General features: G+C 42.8%; 1 pseudogene; it reads right to left on the bottom strand.

Annotated features, from left to right (window-relative positions):
* Positions 1-13,133: 13,133 nt before the first annotated feature.
* Positions 13,134-13,671, bottom strand: LOC124983827 (60S ribosomal protein L17-like; annotated as a pseudogene).
* Positions 13,672-15,481: the final 1,810 nt, after the last annotated feature.

Raw genomic sequence — 15,481 nt, forward strand, 5'->3', positions numbered from 1 at the left:
GCTTCCTCGGGTGACCGCCTCCCTGAGGGAAGCTGTATGCAGCCTTCACAACTCGCACCTGCATGGACTGACGGACCTGCCCCAGTGACCACCTCTCTGTCACAGCACCACCTCTTAGAACTCCTGCCTGCTCACCTCAAACCCACCACTGCGGTTCCCCACAGGAACCCTGTTTGGAAAACTTCCTGGACCCAATACAGGCTCTGGCCCCTGAGCCCCTCTTTCCTCTCTCCACATGCTCCCTGACCGTCATGGTCATGTGCTTACAAGTCTGTGTGTGTGTGTGTGTGTGTGTGTGTTCCTCTAGGCATTCCTTACGCCCCTGACTGGCAAAATAAAATCTGTATTTCTATCTTATGTGTCTCACAATCATTGGAGGAATGCTCTCCATCTTATAGATGTCAAATTACAACAGACACAGGCTCTGTCCTTCCACATGATCATATTTCATATCTCAAGTCATGGAGAATGACACTTCTGAGTTGTAAGGTTACGTATATACATCTCTTGGAGACAGAGGAAGAATTCAACATTGCAAGTCCATCTTAATAAATACACTAAGAAAAGGAGACCAGTGGCCTATGTCAGGCATTGGCTAGAACAGACAGTAAATTTATTTAGCAGCCTTCAACAATATTAGTGTTTGTTCAAATCTTTTAATGCACATGTGTCTGAAATGCAGGAGGTAAGCAGATGGCTTTCAGTGCCTGCTCATGACTACTTTAGCTTCAGGGCCTCCTCCTAACTGTCTAATTCCCTTGGGGTTACCAAGGCAGTGGTAACAATTTCTGTTTGTAGGCAGTGTTTCCTAAGCTGTAGAGTGTGAAACATTTACATCAGAATTTCTAGAGGAGCAAGGGGGACATACAGATTCCCAGGCCCTGTCCCCAACCTGCTGAGTCAGGACCTCTGAGGAACTAAGCTTGTTCCATAGGCTCCCAGATTGACTCTGAAGCTACAGGTGACATCACATCTTAAAACAGTGAGTGCCTGACAAATAGTGCCTGACAAATGCATGTTATAACCATGTGCAAAAACCAATAGCTGTTGAAGATTTTCCTGCAGGCCCAGGTTCCTGACACACTGTAGATGTTTCCTACGGCTATCGCAACAACTTACTACAAATTCCATGGCTTAAAATGAGATTCATTTCTTCCCTTCAATGAAACCAAAAGCTGATTCTTTGAAAAGATAAATAAAAATTTAACCCAGAAATAAGAGAGAACACTCAAAATATTAGAATCAGAAATAAAAGGGATCATTTCTACTGACTTTACAGAAACAAAAAAGGACTATAAAGGAATATTCTGAACAATTATATACCAATAAATAGATGAAAAGGACAAATTCCTAGAAAGACATAAACCCCTGAAAATGACTCAAGACAAAATAGACAATCTGAATACAATTGCAACAAGTAAAGAGATTAAGTTGGTAATCAAAAAAAAATTTTTTTTTCCCATAAAGAAAAGCTCAGGGCTGGCATTGTGGCTCAGTGGTAGAGCACTTGCCTAGCATGTGTGAGGCATTGGGTTCAATTCTCAGCACCGCATATAAATAAATAAAATAAAGGTCTTTCGACAACTACAAAAATATTTTTAAAAAAAGAAAAGAAAAGCTCAGGTTCAGAGACATTCTCTTCAACTCTACCAAACATTTAAAAAAAGAATCAATGCTAATTCACAACTTGAAAAAAATAGGGGGGAAGGGAAGAGAATGTTTCCCAACTCATTCTATACCATTACTGTAATACCAAATTCAGTCAAAGATATCACAGGAAAAGAAAACCATAGAACAATATCTCTTGTGACTACAGACATAAAAATTCTCAAAAAGCCTGAGCACAGGGGCATGAGTTTGTGATCCTAGTTACCTGGGACGTGGAGGCAGGAGATTCGCAAATGCAGGCCAGCTTCAGCTACTTAGCAAGACCCTGTCTCAAAAAGGGCTGGGAATGTAGCTCAGTGGCAGAGCCCTTGCCTAGCATGGAGGCCCTGAGTTCAGTCTCCACCCCCTGCCCCTGCCACACACACACACATCCTCCACAAAATACTAGTAAGCTAAATCCAGCAACATATGAAACAAATTATATGCTATAACACCATGTTAGGATTTACCTGAGGAATGCAAGTTGGCTTAACACCTGGAAATCAGTTATTGTAATAACCATATCCACAAAATTAAAAAATCAGAGCAGCATGATCATTCTAGTAGATGCAGAAAAAGCATTTGACAAAACTCTAAACAAACTATAGGAGGAAACCTCTTCAACCTGATAGAAGGCCATCTGTGAAAAGCTCACAGTTAGCATGTGCTTAATGGTGAGGGACCGGACAGTTTCCCAAGAGCAGAAATGAGATAAGAATCACTTGTCCAGCAACAAACACCCCCACACACACACACAAAAATCAAAGAACACAAAAACAGCAACAACAACAAAAAAATCATGTGTCCACTCATATCACTCCTATTCAACCATTGGACTGGTTCTTGTGGAGCAATAGGCAATTAAAAAAAAATGCATTCAGATTAGAAAGCACAAAATTATCTCTGTTCACACCAAACACATCATTGTGTATAAAAAGTCCTAAGGATCTCACTAAAATTTGATTAGACTTAATAAACAAGCTCAAAATTTTGCAGGATATAAAATTGATACATAAAATTCAATTGAATTTTTATATAGTTGCAACGACCAATTAAAAATAAAATAAGGGAAGCAATTTAATTTATACCAGCATCAAAAACAATAAAATTCTTAGCAATAAATTAACAAAATAAGAGCAAGATTTTATTCTAAAAACTTCAAAATAATGTTAGAAGAAACTGAGGATCTAAGCAAATGGAAAGATATTCTATGTTCATCTAAAGGGAGACCATATTATTGTTAAGATAGAAATTCTTCACAATGTGACCTAAAAATTCAAAGTGATATCTGTTAAAATTCCAGCTAGATTCTTTGCAGAAATTGGTAGGCTAGTCCTAAAATTTATACAGGATTTCAAGGAACACAGAATGGCAAAAACAATGCCAAAAAAGAACCGAGTTGGATGACTCACAATTTCAAAATTTGAAACTTACTGCAAAACAATAGTGATCAAGACAGTGAAGGTAGAAAAATAGAACAGCAGAGAATTGACAGCCCAAAAGCAAACTCTTGGGGCTGGGTAGATAGCTCAGTCAGTAGAGTGCTTGCCTTGCAAGCACAAGGCCCTGGGTTCGATTCCCAGCACCCAAAAAAAAAAAAAAGCAAATTCTTGCATCAGTGGACAATTGATTTTTCAGCCAGACTGCCAAGACCATTCAATGGAGAGGAACAGTCTTGCAACAAATGGTGCCAGGCTAACTGGACAGTCAGACTGAACCAATGCAGTTGGACCCCTTCCTCACATCATTTACAAAAACTAACTCCAAATCAATCAAAGGCAACAGATAAAGCATAAATTTACGAGAAGAAAACCTAGCGACAAATCTCCATGATCTTGAATTTACCATTGATTCTTTGATACAACGCCCAAAGCATGAGCAACAAACATGATAATAATTTAAACTAAAATTTAAAACTTTTGTGTTTCAAGGAACAGTGTCAAGAAAGTGAAAAGACAATCTACAGAATGGGAGAAAATACTTGCAAATTACATGACTGATAAGGGACTTGTACCTACAATGAAGAAGGAATGCCTACCCAAAAATAAAAAAAAACAAATAACTTAATTTTCAAAATGGACTTAGAATCTGAATACCTATTTCTCCAAAGAAGATATAGAAACAGTGAATAAGTACATGAAGACATTGTTAGTCATCAGGAAAATGTATTATTAGAATTGCTATAATCAGAAAGTCGAATAATAAACCTTGGTGAAAATCTGGAGAAAGCAGAAGCCTCATACAATCCTGGTGGGAAGAGAAGATGGTGCAGTCACTTTGGAAAACAGACTGGCAGTTCCTCAAAGTGCTAAACATTGAACTACCATTTGGTCAGTAATTCCACTTTCTAGGTATAAACTCAAGAGAAATGAAAATGTGTTTGCACAAAAACTTGTACGTGAATATTTATAGTAGTTTTATTTATATAAACAAAAGATGGAAACCCCAAAATTCACCATCTGATGAGTGGATTTTAAAAATGTGATATATCCCTACAAAGAAATTTCATTTGGTCACACAAAGGAATAAAGTACTGATATGTGCTGCACCATGGATGAAGTTTGGAAGCATTGTGGTAAGTCAAAGAAGCCAGTAACAAAACACCACAAATCATTTGATCCATGTCCAGAACAGGCAAATCTACAGGGACAGAAAGGAGTGGATGGTTGCTTACAGCTGGGTGTCTGGGGAGGATAGCTAAAATTGATTGTGGTGGTAGCAGAGCTCTTTGAATGTAGTTTAAAACCCTGAGCTATATTCTTCAAACCAGTGAATCATATGGTGTATGAACTAGAGTTCAACAAAGCCATCACAAAAAGGAGGAGGAGGAAGCAGCAGCAATAACAGCAGCTACTACACAAAGACATACAAATTATCACAAGGCAATGCTTAACCTATGAGAAGCCACGTTTCAGAGAACATGGTCTAAACCAGCTCTGTACAGTGGAGACCTCAGGGATGCCAATAAGGCCACCACCAGCCACAGCAGGTACTCAACACCTCTATTGGGTCCAGAGAGAATGAGGAACTGAATTTTCAAATCTGTTTACAATATGGATTTTTCTGCTTCTAAGAAAGAAATATCTTCCAAAGAAACTCCTGATTTTTACAGATCTGTGCATTATGGGAAAGATTCTTAAAACTAGCTAGAAAAATGGAACTAGTTAACCTAAACCTGCCATGGCCTTCACAGGGATAACTCGATGTGGTGAGAGTGATGCATTTTGTAAGAAGCTCTTGAATCTAAGGATGTGAAAGTGCCCAAAGTCCACTGGTGGCCCCAGGCCACACGGGGAACTTTCGTCCCACTACAGCCACTCCACATCCCTTTCCATGCTGCCAAATGGGACTCCCCCACCCCCAACAATCATAACAGGAAATCATACTCTGGCCCAACAACCCCTTTCTCACATGGATCTTGGGCAGGTGGGTCTGTCTCTTGGCAACCTGCCTCCCCTCCTCAAGTTCACCTTTGGTAAAAGAACACATGCTACATTAAACACTGGTCCCGAGCAGAGTCGAGTGCTGTTTTTAAACTAATTAAGAAAACTTAGAAGTTTGTACTCATTCGAGAGACCTCTACCTCCAGCCACCCCACACAATAGCAGATGTGTGGATGATGATATCCCTGGTTTAGCTAGAGGAACAGTGCAGAAGCTCCAGGGAGAACAGGCAGGCATCCCGTCTCCCGAGGGAACTGGCGAACAGGGCGGAAGTTCTCTCAAATTCAACACAGCTCCTATTCTGATGGCTTTCAGAAGTTACGAAGAACATTAATGAATAACACAAAGAATCTCAAAGTGCAAAAAAAAAAAAATATATATATATATATATACACCAAAATACAATGTTTTCAGTGTGTGTCCCTTTAGGAAAAAACTTTCCCGTCAAGAGAAATAAAGCATGAAAATTGTTTGAATGAGTCAAGCCACAAAGTATATACAGCAACCACCTGCACACAAATTTAATTTTGTTATTTTGTATTACTGGGGATTAAGCCTGATTGGGCATTTGAAAGAAGTTATGGAAATCAGTCTTCTGGTGATTAAAACTTCCAAAAACTTTCTTCCGGGTGAAGAATATTTTCAAATTAGAAGGCTTTTTAACAGTTTATTTAGTTATTAAAACTTTGAGAAATTATATTCCATTTATGTATGTTTATCAAAATTCATAAATGCACTACTGTCATGGGTAACTACCTAGAACAAATAAAACAATTTTTTTAAAAAAGCTTATGATTTTCAAAACAATGTGAACATACTTAACATCTCTGTAACAATCTAAAACAGATTAAGATGGTAATAAGTAAAAAAGTACATGATACCATAGCAAAGCATAACATTAAGAAGAATTCAAGGGGCTGGGGATGCAGCTTGGTTGGTAGAGTGCTTGCCTTGCAAACACAAAGCCCTGGGTTCAATCCCCAGCACCACACACAAACACACACACACAAAAAGAATTCGAACCATGTATAAACAACCAAGTAATTCATAGAAGAATAAAAAATACTGCTTTTTTCTAATATGAAATTATTTCTCTCTCTAAAATGTTTTTGGATCAGAGAAAGGAAGATGTAATTAATTACAGAAATTTCTGTTGAATTAGAGGGACCAAAGATTGCAAATCATCAGTGGATCACCAATTAGTCACATGACAGCTTTGCCAAAACATTTCTGCATTAAATTTTTTAAAACAATATAAAGGGCTTTAATATTAGTTAGTAAAAACAAGTACATGAGAATTATATAAAAATCCACATTTCAAATTCACATTTCAAATACTCCAAATGAATTAAGAATTTTGGTTAAAAAGATAATTATATATCTGTTCTGTTATTGTTGAGTTGTAGTTCTTTCTGTATCCTGCATACAATTTACAAATATTTTCTCCCATTCTGCTGGTTGCCTTTTTATTCCATGGAGCATGTACTCTGATACACAGAGGTTGTATGTCTTCATACAGTCCATTTTTATCTATTTGTTTCCTTTGTTGACTGGCTTTTTGTGTGATGATCAAGAAACCATTGCCAGCCAATGTTAGGAAGACACCATCTTCCCCTACATGTTTTAAAGAGTTTTATCAGCTTAGGTCTTACATGTAGGACTCCCATCTGTCCAGAGCTGACGTTGGTGTACAGTTACAAGAGTCTAGCCTCTTTCTTCCACTGGTGGACATCACGTTTTCCCTCTGCCATTTGCTGAACAGACCATCCTTCCCCACGGAGTGGTTATGGCTGGCCTGTCAAAAATCACTTGACCACACACTTGAGTGTTCATTTTGGGGATCTGTCATCTATTCCTTGGTTCTCCTTGTCTCTCTTTGTCTCAGTTCCACACAGTTTTTGGTTACTGAGGCTTTGTGGTTTAAGTTTTAAAATCAGTAAACATGAGGTCTTCAATTTTGTCTTCTTTTTCAATATTGTTTTGGTTATTTCGGGTCTCTTAAGATTCCTTATAAAGTTCAGGATGGATTTTTCTATTTTTAAAAAAGAAGATGAAGAAGGAGGAGGAGAAGAAGAAGAAGAAGAAACTTTATTGAGATTTTCATAGAGATTCCATGAAATCTTCCAATTGCCCTGAGCAGCATGATAGCTCAACATTCCTAAGTCTTCAAAATGTTCGACACAGGTATCTTTCCACTGGTTTGCATCTTCCTGAATTTCCCTCAGTAGTGTTTCATAGTGTTCAGTGCACAGTCTTTTGCCTCCTTGCTAACTTTACTCCTATTATATTCTTCTCGATACTATTGTAAACGGGATTGTTTTATTACCTTGTTTGATTGTTTGTTGTTAGTGAATAGAATCGCAACCAATTGTCGGTGTTGGCTTTGTATCCTTCAACTTAACCTCGCTGAATTTAGTGGTTCCGACAGTGGTTTCTTTTTGTTATTGTTGAATCTTTAGGCTTTTCTGCATTTAAGATCACACAATCTGGTCAGGCACACATGGCACACACCTGTAATTCCAGCAATTTGGGAGGCCAAGGCAGGAGGATCACAAGTTCAAGGCCAGTCTCAGCTGCTTAGCAAGACCCTGTCCCAAAAGAAGAAATAAAAAAGGAAGGGATGTAGCTCAGGGTGAAGTGCTCCTGGGATCAAATCCCCGGTACCAAGAAAGAAAGAAAAGAAGAGAGGAGAGCAGAGAAGAGAGGAGAAGAGAAAAGAAAAAAGAACAAGAACAGATCATACAGTCTGTGAGCAGAAGTAACTTCACTTTTCCTTTTTGATCGCGTCGCCTTTGATTTCTTTTCCTGCCTGCCCTGGCGGGGACATTAGCGGGCTGTTGAAAAGGGGCGGCAGACGGACTTCCTAGAGTCTGGCCACTTGCGGAGAAGAGCCCCGCAGGGGCAGGGCCACGTGCCGAGCTCGCCCAGGCGGGGACAGTGGGGCTTGGAGGAAGGCGCTGGTGGTGACCAGGGAGTGGGGACTGATCTGGGTCAAGCTCAGGAAGGCCGCGGAAGCCAGGCAGTCTCCGTTCAGCGGGTCCAGGAAGGCTCCCAGCCGCGTGGACCCGCGGGGAAGTCCCATCCCGCTCCCTCGGCGGAGCCGCTCTTCCTCCGCTGGACGTTTCCATGGCCTGAAATCAGAAGGGAAATTAGGGGGGTACATAAGGACCTGTCCGGGCCGAGTGCTGGGTCCAGACATCCCCCGGGCCTCCCGAGCACAGGACTGAGAAGGAGGCTCTTCACTCAGCTCTCCGGGGAAGCTCAGAGGTGTGAGGAAGGGCGGGAGGGCTCCTGCTTCGGTGGCACTGGCCCCAAGCGGTCACCAGGAACTTCTACAGCAGTGCCGGGCACACGGCAGCCCCCAGCTACAGAGAACCCCAAGCTGCACCTCAAAGGGGCCGGCCGGCTGCCCCTGGCCCAAGTCCAGAGACCACTTCCCTCCTTGCAGGTGAGCTAGAACCCAGGGCCAGGGCTGGCGGGAGGGATCACCACGCTTTGGGAGCTGGACGAGAGCGGAGGCTGGGACACAGGGAATAGGATCACTGCTCTAGTCTAAGAGGCTGTGCAGGACGCCAGGCTTCAGGGGTGTCGGGGACAGATGTGGAACTCCCTCTGCCTTTTCCCAGGCCTCAGTCCTCCAGGCTTCTAGACACCCTCACGGCAGAAAAGAGGGTACCCTCCTGTCAGTACCCTCGTGGTCCCCAGGCTCAGGAGGGGTTAAGTGCGTGTCTCCTGGAGCCAGACCACCTGGCTCCAAATCACAGCCCCACCTGCCACCAGCTGCAACCAGGGGAAGCTCCTGAACCACTCCAAGTCTCACTGTCCTCATCTACAGAAGGGTGGCGACAGTGACAGTATCTGCTTCCACTTAAGACTGGAGGAGGAGCCGGGGGTGTGGCTCAGTGGTAGAGCACTTGCCTGGCATGCAGGAGGCCCTGAGTTCAATCCCCACCCCTGCAAAAGAAAAGGAGAAAGGAAAAGAGAAAAAAAGGAAGGAAGACTTGGAGAGAGGGAAGTACTGAGTGATGGCTATGGAGTTCCAGTTCCGTGTTCTGGAGATGGATGGTGGTGATGCTCCCATAACATGAAGCTACCTACACAGGTTAAATGCTTTTAAAATGCTTAAGATACATTTAAAATGCTTAAGATAGTAGATCCTGTGCGATTTTTTTGTGTCCTTTACCACAATTAAAACTACCTTCTTAAAAACTTTAAAAAAGACAAAAAAGATTTCAGGGAGGAATGACGAGCTCATTTCTACACGCCCCTACCAAGCGCTCTAAAGAACCCTGCCAGGACTTGTTGTTCACATGGTGCACCCGGTGACCTCGTGCCATTTCCTTGGTTTCTCTGGGCTTTGGTTTCCTCGTCCGTACATTGAAATTTCTGTAAGAACTAGGAACAAAGCAGATATGACGGTTTGGTTTGCCACTCTCTCCTTAGTAAGCGGTAAGAGCAGTTGCTAGGTGGGAAGCTGGGAATGGAGCTGACTGTGCAGCTGGGAGCCCACGCTGCAGACCTCTAGGAGGGGGCTCCTGAAACCCTGCAGCACTGCCCACCAGCAGGGAGAGAGATGTCGTCAGCTTCTCTCCATGGACTGTCACTTTCCAAGTTCCAGTCTAAAGCACAGTCTGGATTACTAATATGCACACATCACGGGTGCGGTGGTAGCCAAACACACATCCCTCCAGGCCTGCAAGAGTCCAGGGCCTGCCCCTCTGTCTGGGATGCACAGGTCAGCCTTGCTCAGGTTGCAGACCAAACTCACTCTTTGTCAGGTGCTCTGAGATCTTCTCGAATCCTTCTTCAGTAAAAGGGCTGGGCAAGCACAGGCGAGGGAAGTGGCTGACCTTGGAGAGAATTCAGATTAGAGAAGGCCTGGGGCACCGAGCCCAGGGAGCCACTTCGAGAATTCTTCTGGAGGCCCAACTTTGACCCTCTCCCAGCTTCTCTTGAGCAGGATCCAGTTCCCTAGTGGGGACACCTTCCTTCCATCCTTGAGTGGCAGCCACCACCATAGCATCCCAAGAAGGGTCATGGAAATCAAATGGGTTGGGATTTAGGACCTAGAACAATTGACACCTAGAGTGGATAACTTTTAACACCCTTCTCCACTATACAGCAAAATTGTTTTATGATTATAATTGCATGATAAAATTGTTATTTTCTTAGTTCAGTGTAAAGTTTCAGAACACACAACTTAAAGGAAGAAAATGTTCCAATATTAATACTATCCAGATTTAGTAATATGTCACATGTGAATTAACTTTGCACTTTGCCAATAAAAATACATCATCACAGTTCTCTGTTTTGCTGTTTGAAATTTTAGGCACAAATAAAACCTTAGTTTTTATCACACAGAATGACAAAAGTAAAATAATGCTTTGGCTTCACCATCCCTGGGTTCCCGTGGTTTATTTTGAATCCACCACTCAAGCCCAAGAGGTGAAGTCAGTTTCTCCAGGAGCCAAATCCAAGCTTGAAGTTTTTCTGAGTTTACACTGGAATGAAAACCTACATGGCAGTCTGTGTGATAGGACCTTTTGTACAAGTTCCCTGAATTAACTTTCAGGTAGAATACAATTTCTTATCTGTTCAATGAATGCATAAGAAAGTATGGGACTGGGGAGATAGCTCAGTTGATAGAGTGCTTGCCTCACATGCACAACGCCCTGGGTTCAATCCCCAGCATGCCACACACACAAAAGTATGTCCAACTGAAGCTTACTTATATGGTAAAATGCAGAAATTACTTAGAACTCTGAACATGGCCTTTTTTAAGGAGCAGTAATTTACCATATTTTACCACTGACATTATTCAGAATGGCTCACACGTGGTGGTATCCAAAGAACTGACTTTAGCCATTTGCATTATTGTGTTTAAATTCTCCACAACAAATGATGCATCCCTCAATGCCTGCTTCAGGGGAGGCCGGCCGGTAGCTCTGTCCTCCCCATCTCTCTAAGCGATGGACAATTCCACAAAGATGACGCTTCAAGAATTGTGTTAATTTAAATGAACAGCCTTGAAGTTGAGACTTTTTATTTTAGCTACAGGACTTCTCAGGTATGAAGGGTCAAAAAATGGAAAGTCGGTTCCTTCCTTTTTATTAGATTTCAATGCTTAGGATTTTGAGAGCATGTTTTATAACTGAAGGGTTTGGGGCAGGGGGAGGTGTCAGTGTTCCCTGGCAGTAAGGTAGGAATACAGGGAGTAAGGGAAATCCCTTGACAGCAGCCACGTTTCAGACTAGTGTTTGGCGCCCTCTGGTGGACAGTTTGAAAATATACCAATCAGTTAGTGTGTAAGTCAGCTACAGATTACACAGGTTCCCCAAGTACTATGAAACCCTTTGTGTACGTTACCTTCTCGCTACAACTGCCTATAAATTAGGCATATGCCTATAGATTTACTCATTAGTAAAACTGCTTCAGACAGCTCAAGTGAATTAGCCACAGCCACTCAGCTAGCCAGTGGCAGAGCCAGGATTCACACCAAGTCTTGCCCAGGCTCCAAGCTCCAGAGCCCAAGTGCTTGAAGAGCCCCAGAACACTCCAGCGACCATCAGCACCTGGGGGCTAGAGAGTGCCTGGCTGGAGCTGCACTCCCAGCACCATAAGGGTTTGCACAATGGTGATATTGAAATCTAAAACTAGGGTTTCTTGTATGTTCTCTGAAAGATTGTGATTTGCTCTCAAAAGTGCACCAGTGTGGCCTGGTTGGTCCTATTTTCTTCTTAGGCTTTTGTATGTTTTGCTCTGGTATTCTGAGGGTCATCCAGGATGGTGACCAGCCAACATGTGCATCTTGAAACTCTTAGGAGGGAATTTGGACTGTCACGGTGATGAGAGGACACCAGTGATGGGTAATGCAGTGGTACTGACGTCCCGAAATGCCCAGGACGGGTCACAAGAGGCAACTGACCCAGGTCCCATAAAACTTTCTGACATCCTGCCAGACCTTGTAACAGACCTGCTATCACACAGATGGGATTTCAAGACCAGAGATGTGGTTTCTGTGATATATCGTCACATCCAGGTCCCAAGTCATGACAGGGACTTGTTTTGAATACACTGATAAATAAGCCCTGGATTATTTGCTAGAATATCCTACTTCCTTATTTTCCTCCGCAATCCATAATTTTTGTTGGTATCTGATCCAGCCTTAAATTCAGGGATTTTCCTCCTTCTCCTATCTTATGCAAATCAGTCAGCTCTGTTAATAAATACTAGCTTTTATCCCCCCGTCCAGCTGTTCCTCTGCTTTCTCAATCTCTGTCCATCTAAAGAATAGCTCCTGATTTTCTGAATTTTTTTAAAATCCAAGGCTATTCATTAGAAACATTTCCAAGAAACGATTTCCTTACGTTCTGCGGTATAGTTATGTTTTAAAACATAGTTTATTACTAGAAAATGTGAGGTTACAGTGAGGCCAAGAGATCAGGAGATGATTGCCATTGAAAAGATATTCTGTTCTCACAGCTCTCAGGAGGAAGGGGCACACCATGACGGGGGACCACACAAGGAGGCCCTGGCGTTGTCATGAAGGTGCGGGAGAGGGGGACAGTAGTCTGCAGGAAGAAATGGGAACGTCAGGTGGGCAAGCTCAGGATCTGGTGGTGCAGATCTTTTCAGGGGCCCTGGGGCATAGGGGTTCTCCCTAGTTGCCTAGTACCTGGTCCTGGGGTGATTAGGGCAGGTGTCTAGTGACATGGTCTGAGAACCCCATCAAGAAGAGTTGGGCTGTGACTGGTTTGCATTTGAAAAGCATGCTCACTCCTGGCCAAGCATGTATGCTATTTCTATGAATTGACTGACCCTGCAAAGCACAGCCCCTGCAAGGTCAGTAAGCCCAGAAGGCAAAGCATCAGAATACAGAAAAGACAAGACGCAGATAATATACCACCTAAGTATTTACACATTGGATTGCATATTATTTTATTATAACCTAGTTGTACTTCAATTTCCCATTTCAGTTATAGGTAGGGCATCAGAGAGATTTTTTTTTCTTTTACTTTTATTTGCATTTATTTTATGCTGAATTTACTCCCATGCCATAAGTTTTTGTTTCTTTAGTTTCCTCTGGGATGTCTTTTTCTTCTGGAACCTCCTCTTCTGGCTTAGGAGCAGTTTGTTCCTTTGCGGTGAGGATCATCTGTACATAGCAGGGGAGTTCAGGTATGGGTTCATCCAACTGTGAGCTCTGTAAGTACAGCAATACATCCTGGGTGCTTTGTTTACCCAAAACATTGGGGGTGTCCGATGACCAGAGAATCTACGTCCAAACCCTCGAGTTCAGCATTACTTTATGCATTTTTAAGCTTGTGCAGTAAAAATTCAGCACTCTGTTTGGGCCACCAACCCTGTGTCCATTCCCACTGTTCAGCCTGGGCACACCTCCCAACTCCATTGCAACACTAGAACAGCACATATTTCTTCTGTAAAGTGACATCTCTCAGGTACTTGGTGGCTTTTCAGCTATGCATACCCTTTCTGGCCTGTGCAGTTTTTCACATGAAGGTGAACATGAAGATTTGCGTGATTTTGTGGGGTTTTCTGTGTCAAGAGATTAGAGAACCATTTTCACAGATCACCTTAGGCTGCGTACAGGAAGAGGAAGCCAGGGGTTCTTTAAAAATCATGTCTGTAGGCAGTTTCACCTGTGGTTTTAATTTCAGAAAAGAAAAGATGTTGGAAATATCTATTATAAAATGGGGCACAGGATCTGATGAGATTGGAGTCACTGACATTTTACAGATGAGAAAACCAAAGTCCAAGAAGTCACATGAGTCTCCCAGAACCACACAACCCAGATTAGCAAAATGGTAGAACCCAACACAAATTCCAGCCCAATAGCCTGGTACCCCAAGACTTTCTTTGTTACCAAGTGGCCCTGCTTCCTTAGTTGAGTAAAAATTCCAGAAAGATAGTGTTAACTAACATCTTCTGTGAATACATTTATCAAAACAATTTAGTGTTTTCTCTGTCAGCAAGACAAGAGGCTGAACACTCATTCCACTCTCTGAACCCTCTGCTTTTTCTTTGGCTCTGCGGCTTCCTCACTGGTCAAATGGGGACACAGGTTTGCTTTCTGCCTCTCGAATCCTCTGAACATGCCAACCTCCCTGGGAAGGCTGTCCTAACAGTGAGATCATACCTTTCTCTCAAGCACTTTGCTCAAGGCTGTGATACCCTCAGTGGGTGCTTCTCAAGCATGCAAACCCACTGAGGTCCCGGCATACACAGAGTGGGTGCTTCCAAGAAACCCCAGCTGATGCTGAGCCTGCTGGAACACAAGGCCTTCCACTAACAGGATTGTCTTGGTCTGCCTTCAGTTGCTAGTAAAACATACCACAGATGGGGTCAGTCATCAGGAAGAGGTGACTCAGGGTTCAGGTCCTTGGACCTCATTTGGTGAGGGCCATCCCACGGGCAGAGTTCTGAGGTGGTGCAGAGCATCAAGTGGTGAGACAAGGAGTACAGGAGAGAGACACAGCCACGCTGGCATATGGTACACCCACTCTCCAAATGACTGTCACCACGAATCACTGAAAGCATTGACCCATCCACCAGGGCAGAGCCTGAATCATCTTTCTGTTGTTTCAGTTTTGGTGCTGGAGATTGAACCCAGGGGCACTCTACCACTGAGCTACATCCCCAGCCCTTTAAAATTTTTATTTTGAGACAGGGTCTTGCTAAGTTGCTGAGGCTGACCTTGAACTCATGATCCTTTTGCCTCAGCCTCCCAAGTAGCTGGGATTACAGGCATATGCCTCCATGTCTGATTCCCGAATTATCCCTTACAGGTTCCATTGGGTCTTACCTCAATAAATCTCAATGGAGATTAGATTTCAACCTGAGTTATGGAGGAGACAAACCATATTTAAACCATTAGCACCAATGGTTCCCAAACCAGGCTTCTTATCAGAGGCGTCTGAGTGACTTTTGAAAAACACATCTTTTTGGCCCCATCCCAGCCCTATCCTACACCTCTTCCACCAGAGGCCAGGAACTGGAATTTCTAGAAATGCTGCAGGTTAACTCTGATAATTAGCCAGATTTTGAAGTACTCTCCCAAACAACAACTGACTTGGTGTGCAACTGTTATAACTTAATTTGAAACTTGCCTTCTGGATGTGAGTCCCCTGCAGTTGTTGCAAACCCAGAGCAATCGTGACACACCAGCCAGATAACTGTCCCTTCTTACACAATTACAGGACTCCAGAAGACAGGAAAATGACCCAGAACAATCTTGCGGTGTCGGTATCTTTTTTATGTGTACTTGTACACCTCTTAAGACAATAGTAGAAGTTGCCAGAAACCCAAAGCAAGACATTTTAAAAACCAGGGCTTTGATATATATTTTACAAAAGTTTATGTTTGCATAATTA

Source organism: Sciurus carolinensis, chromosome 4 (genome assembly GCF_902686445.1).
Source record: "Sciurus carolinensis chromosome 4, mSciCar1.2, whole genome shotgun sequence".
Taxonomy (NCBI): domain Eukaryota; kingdom Metazoa; phylum Chordata; class Mammalia; order Rodentia; family Sciuridae; genus Sciurus; species Sciurus carolinensis.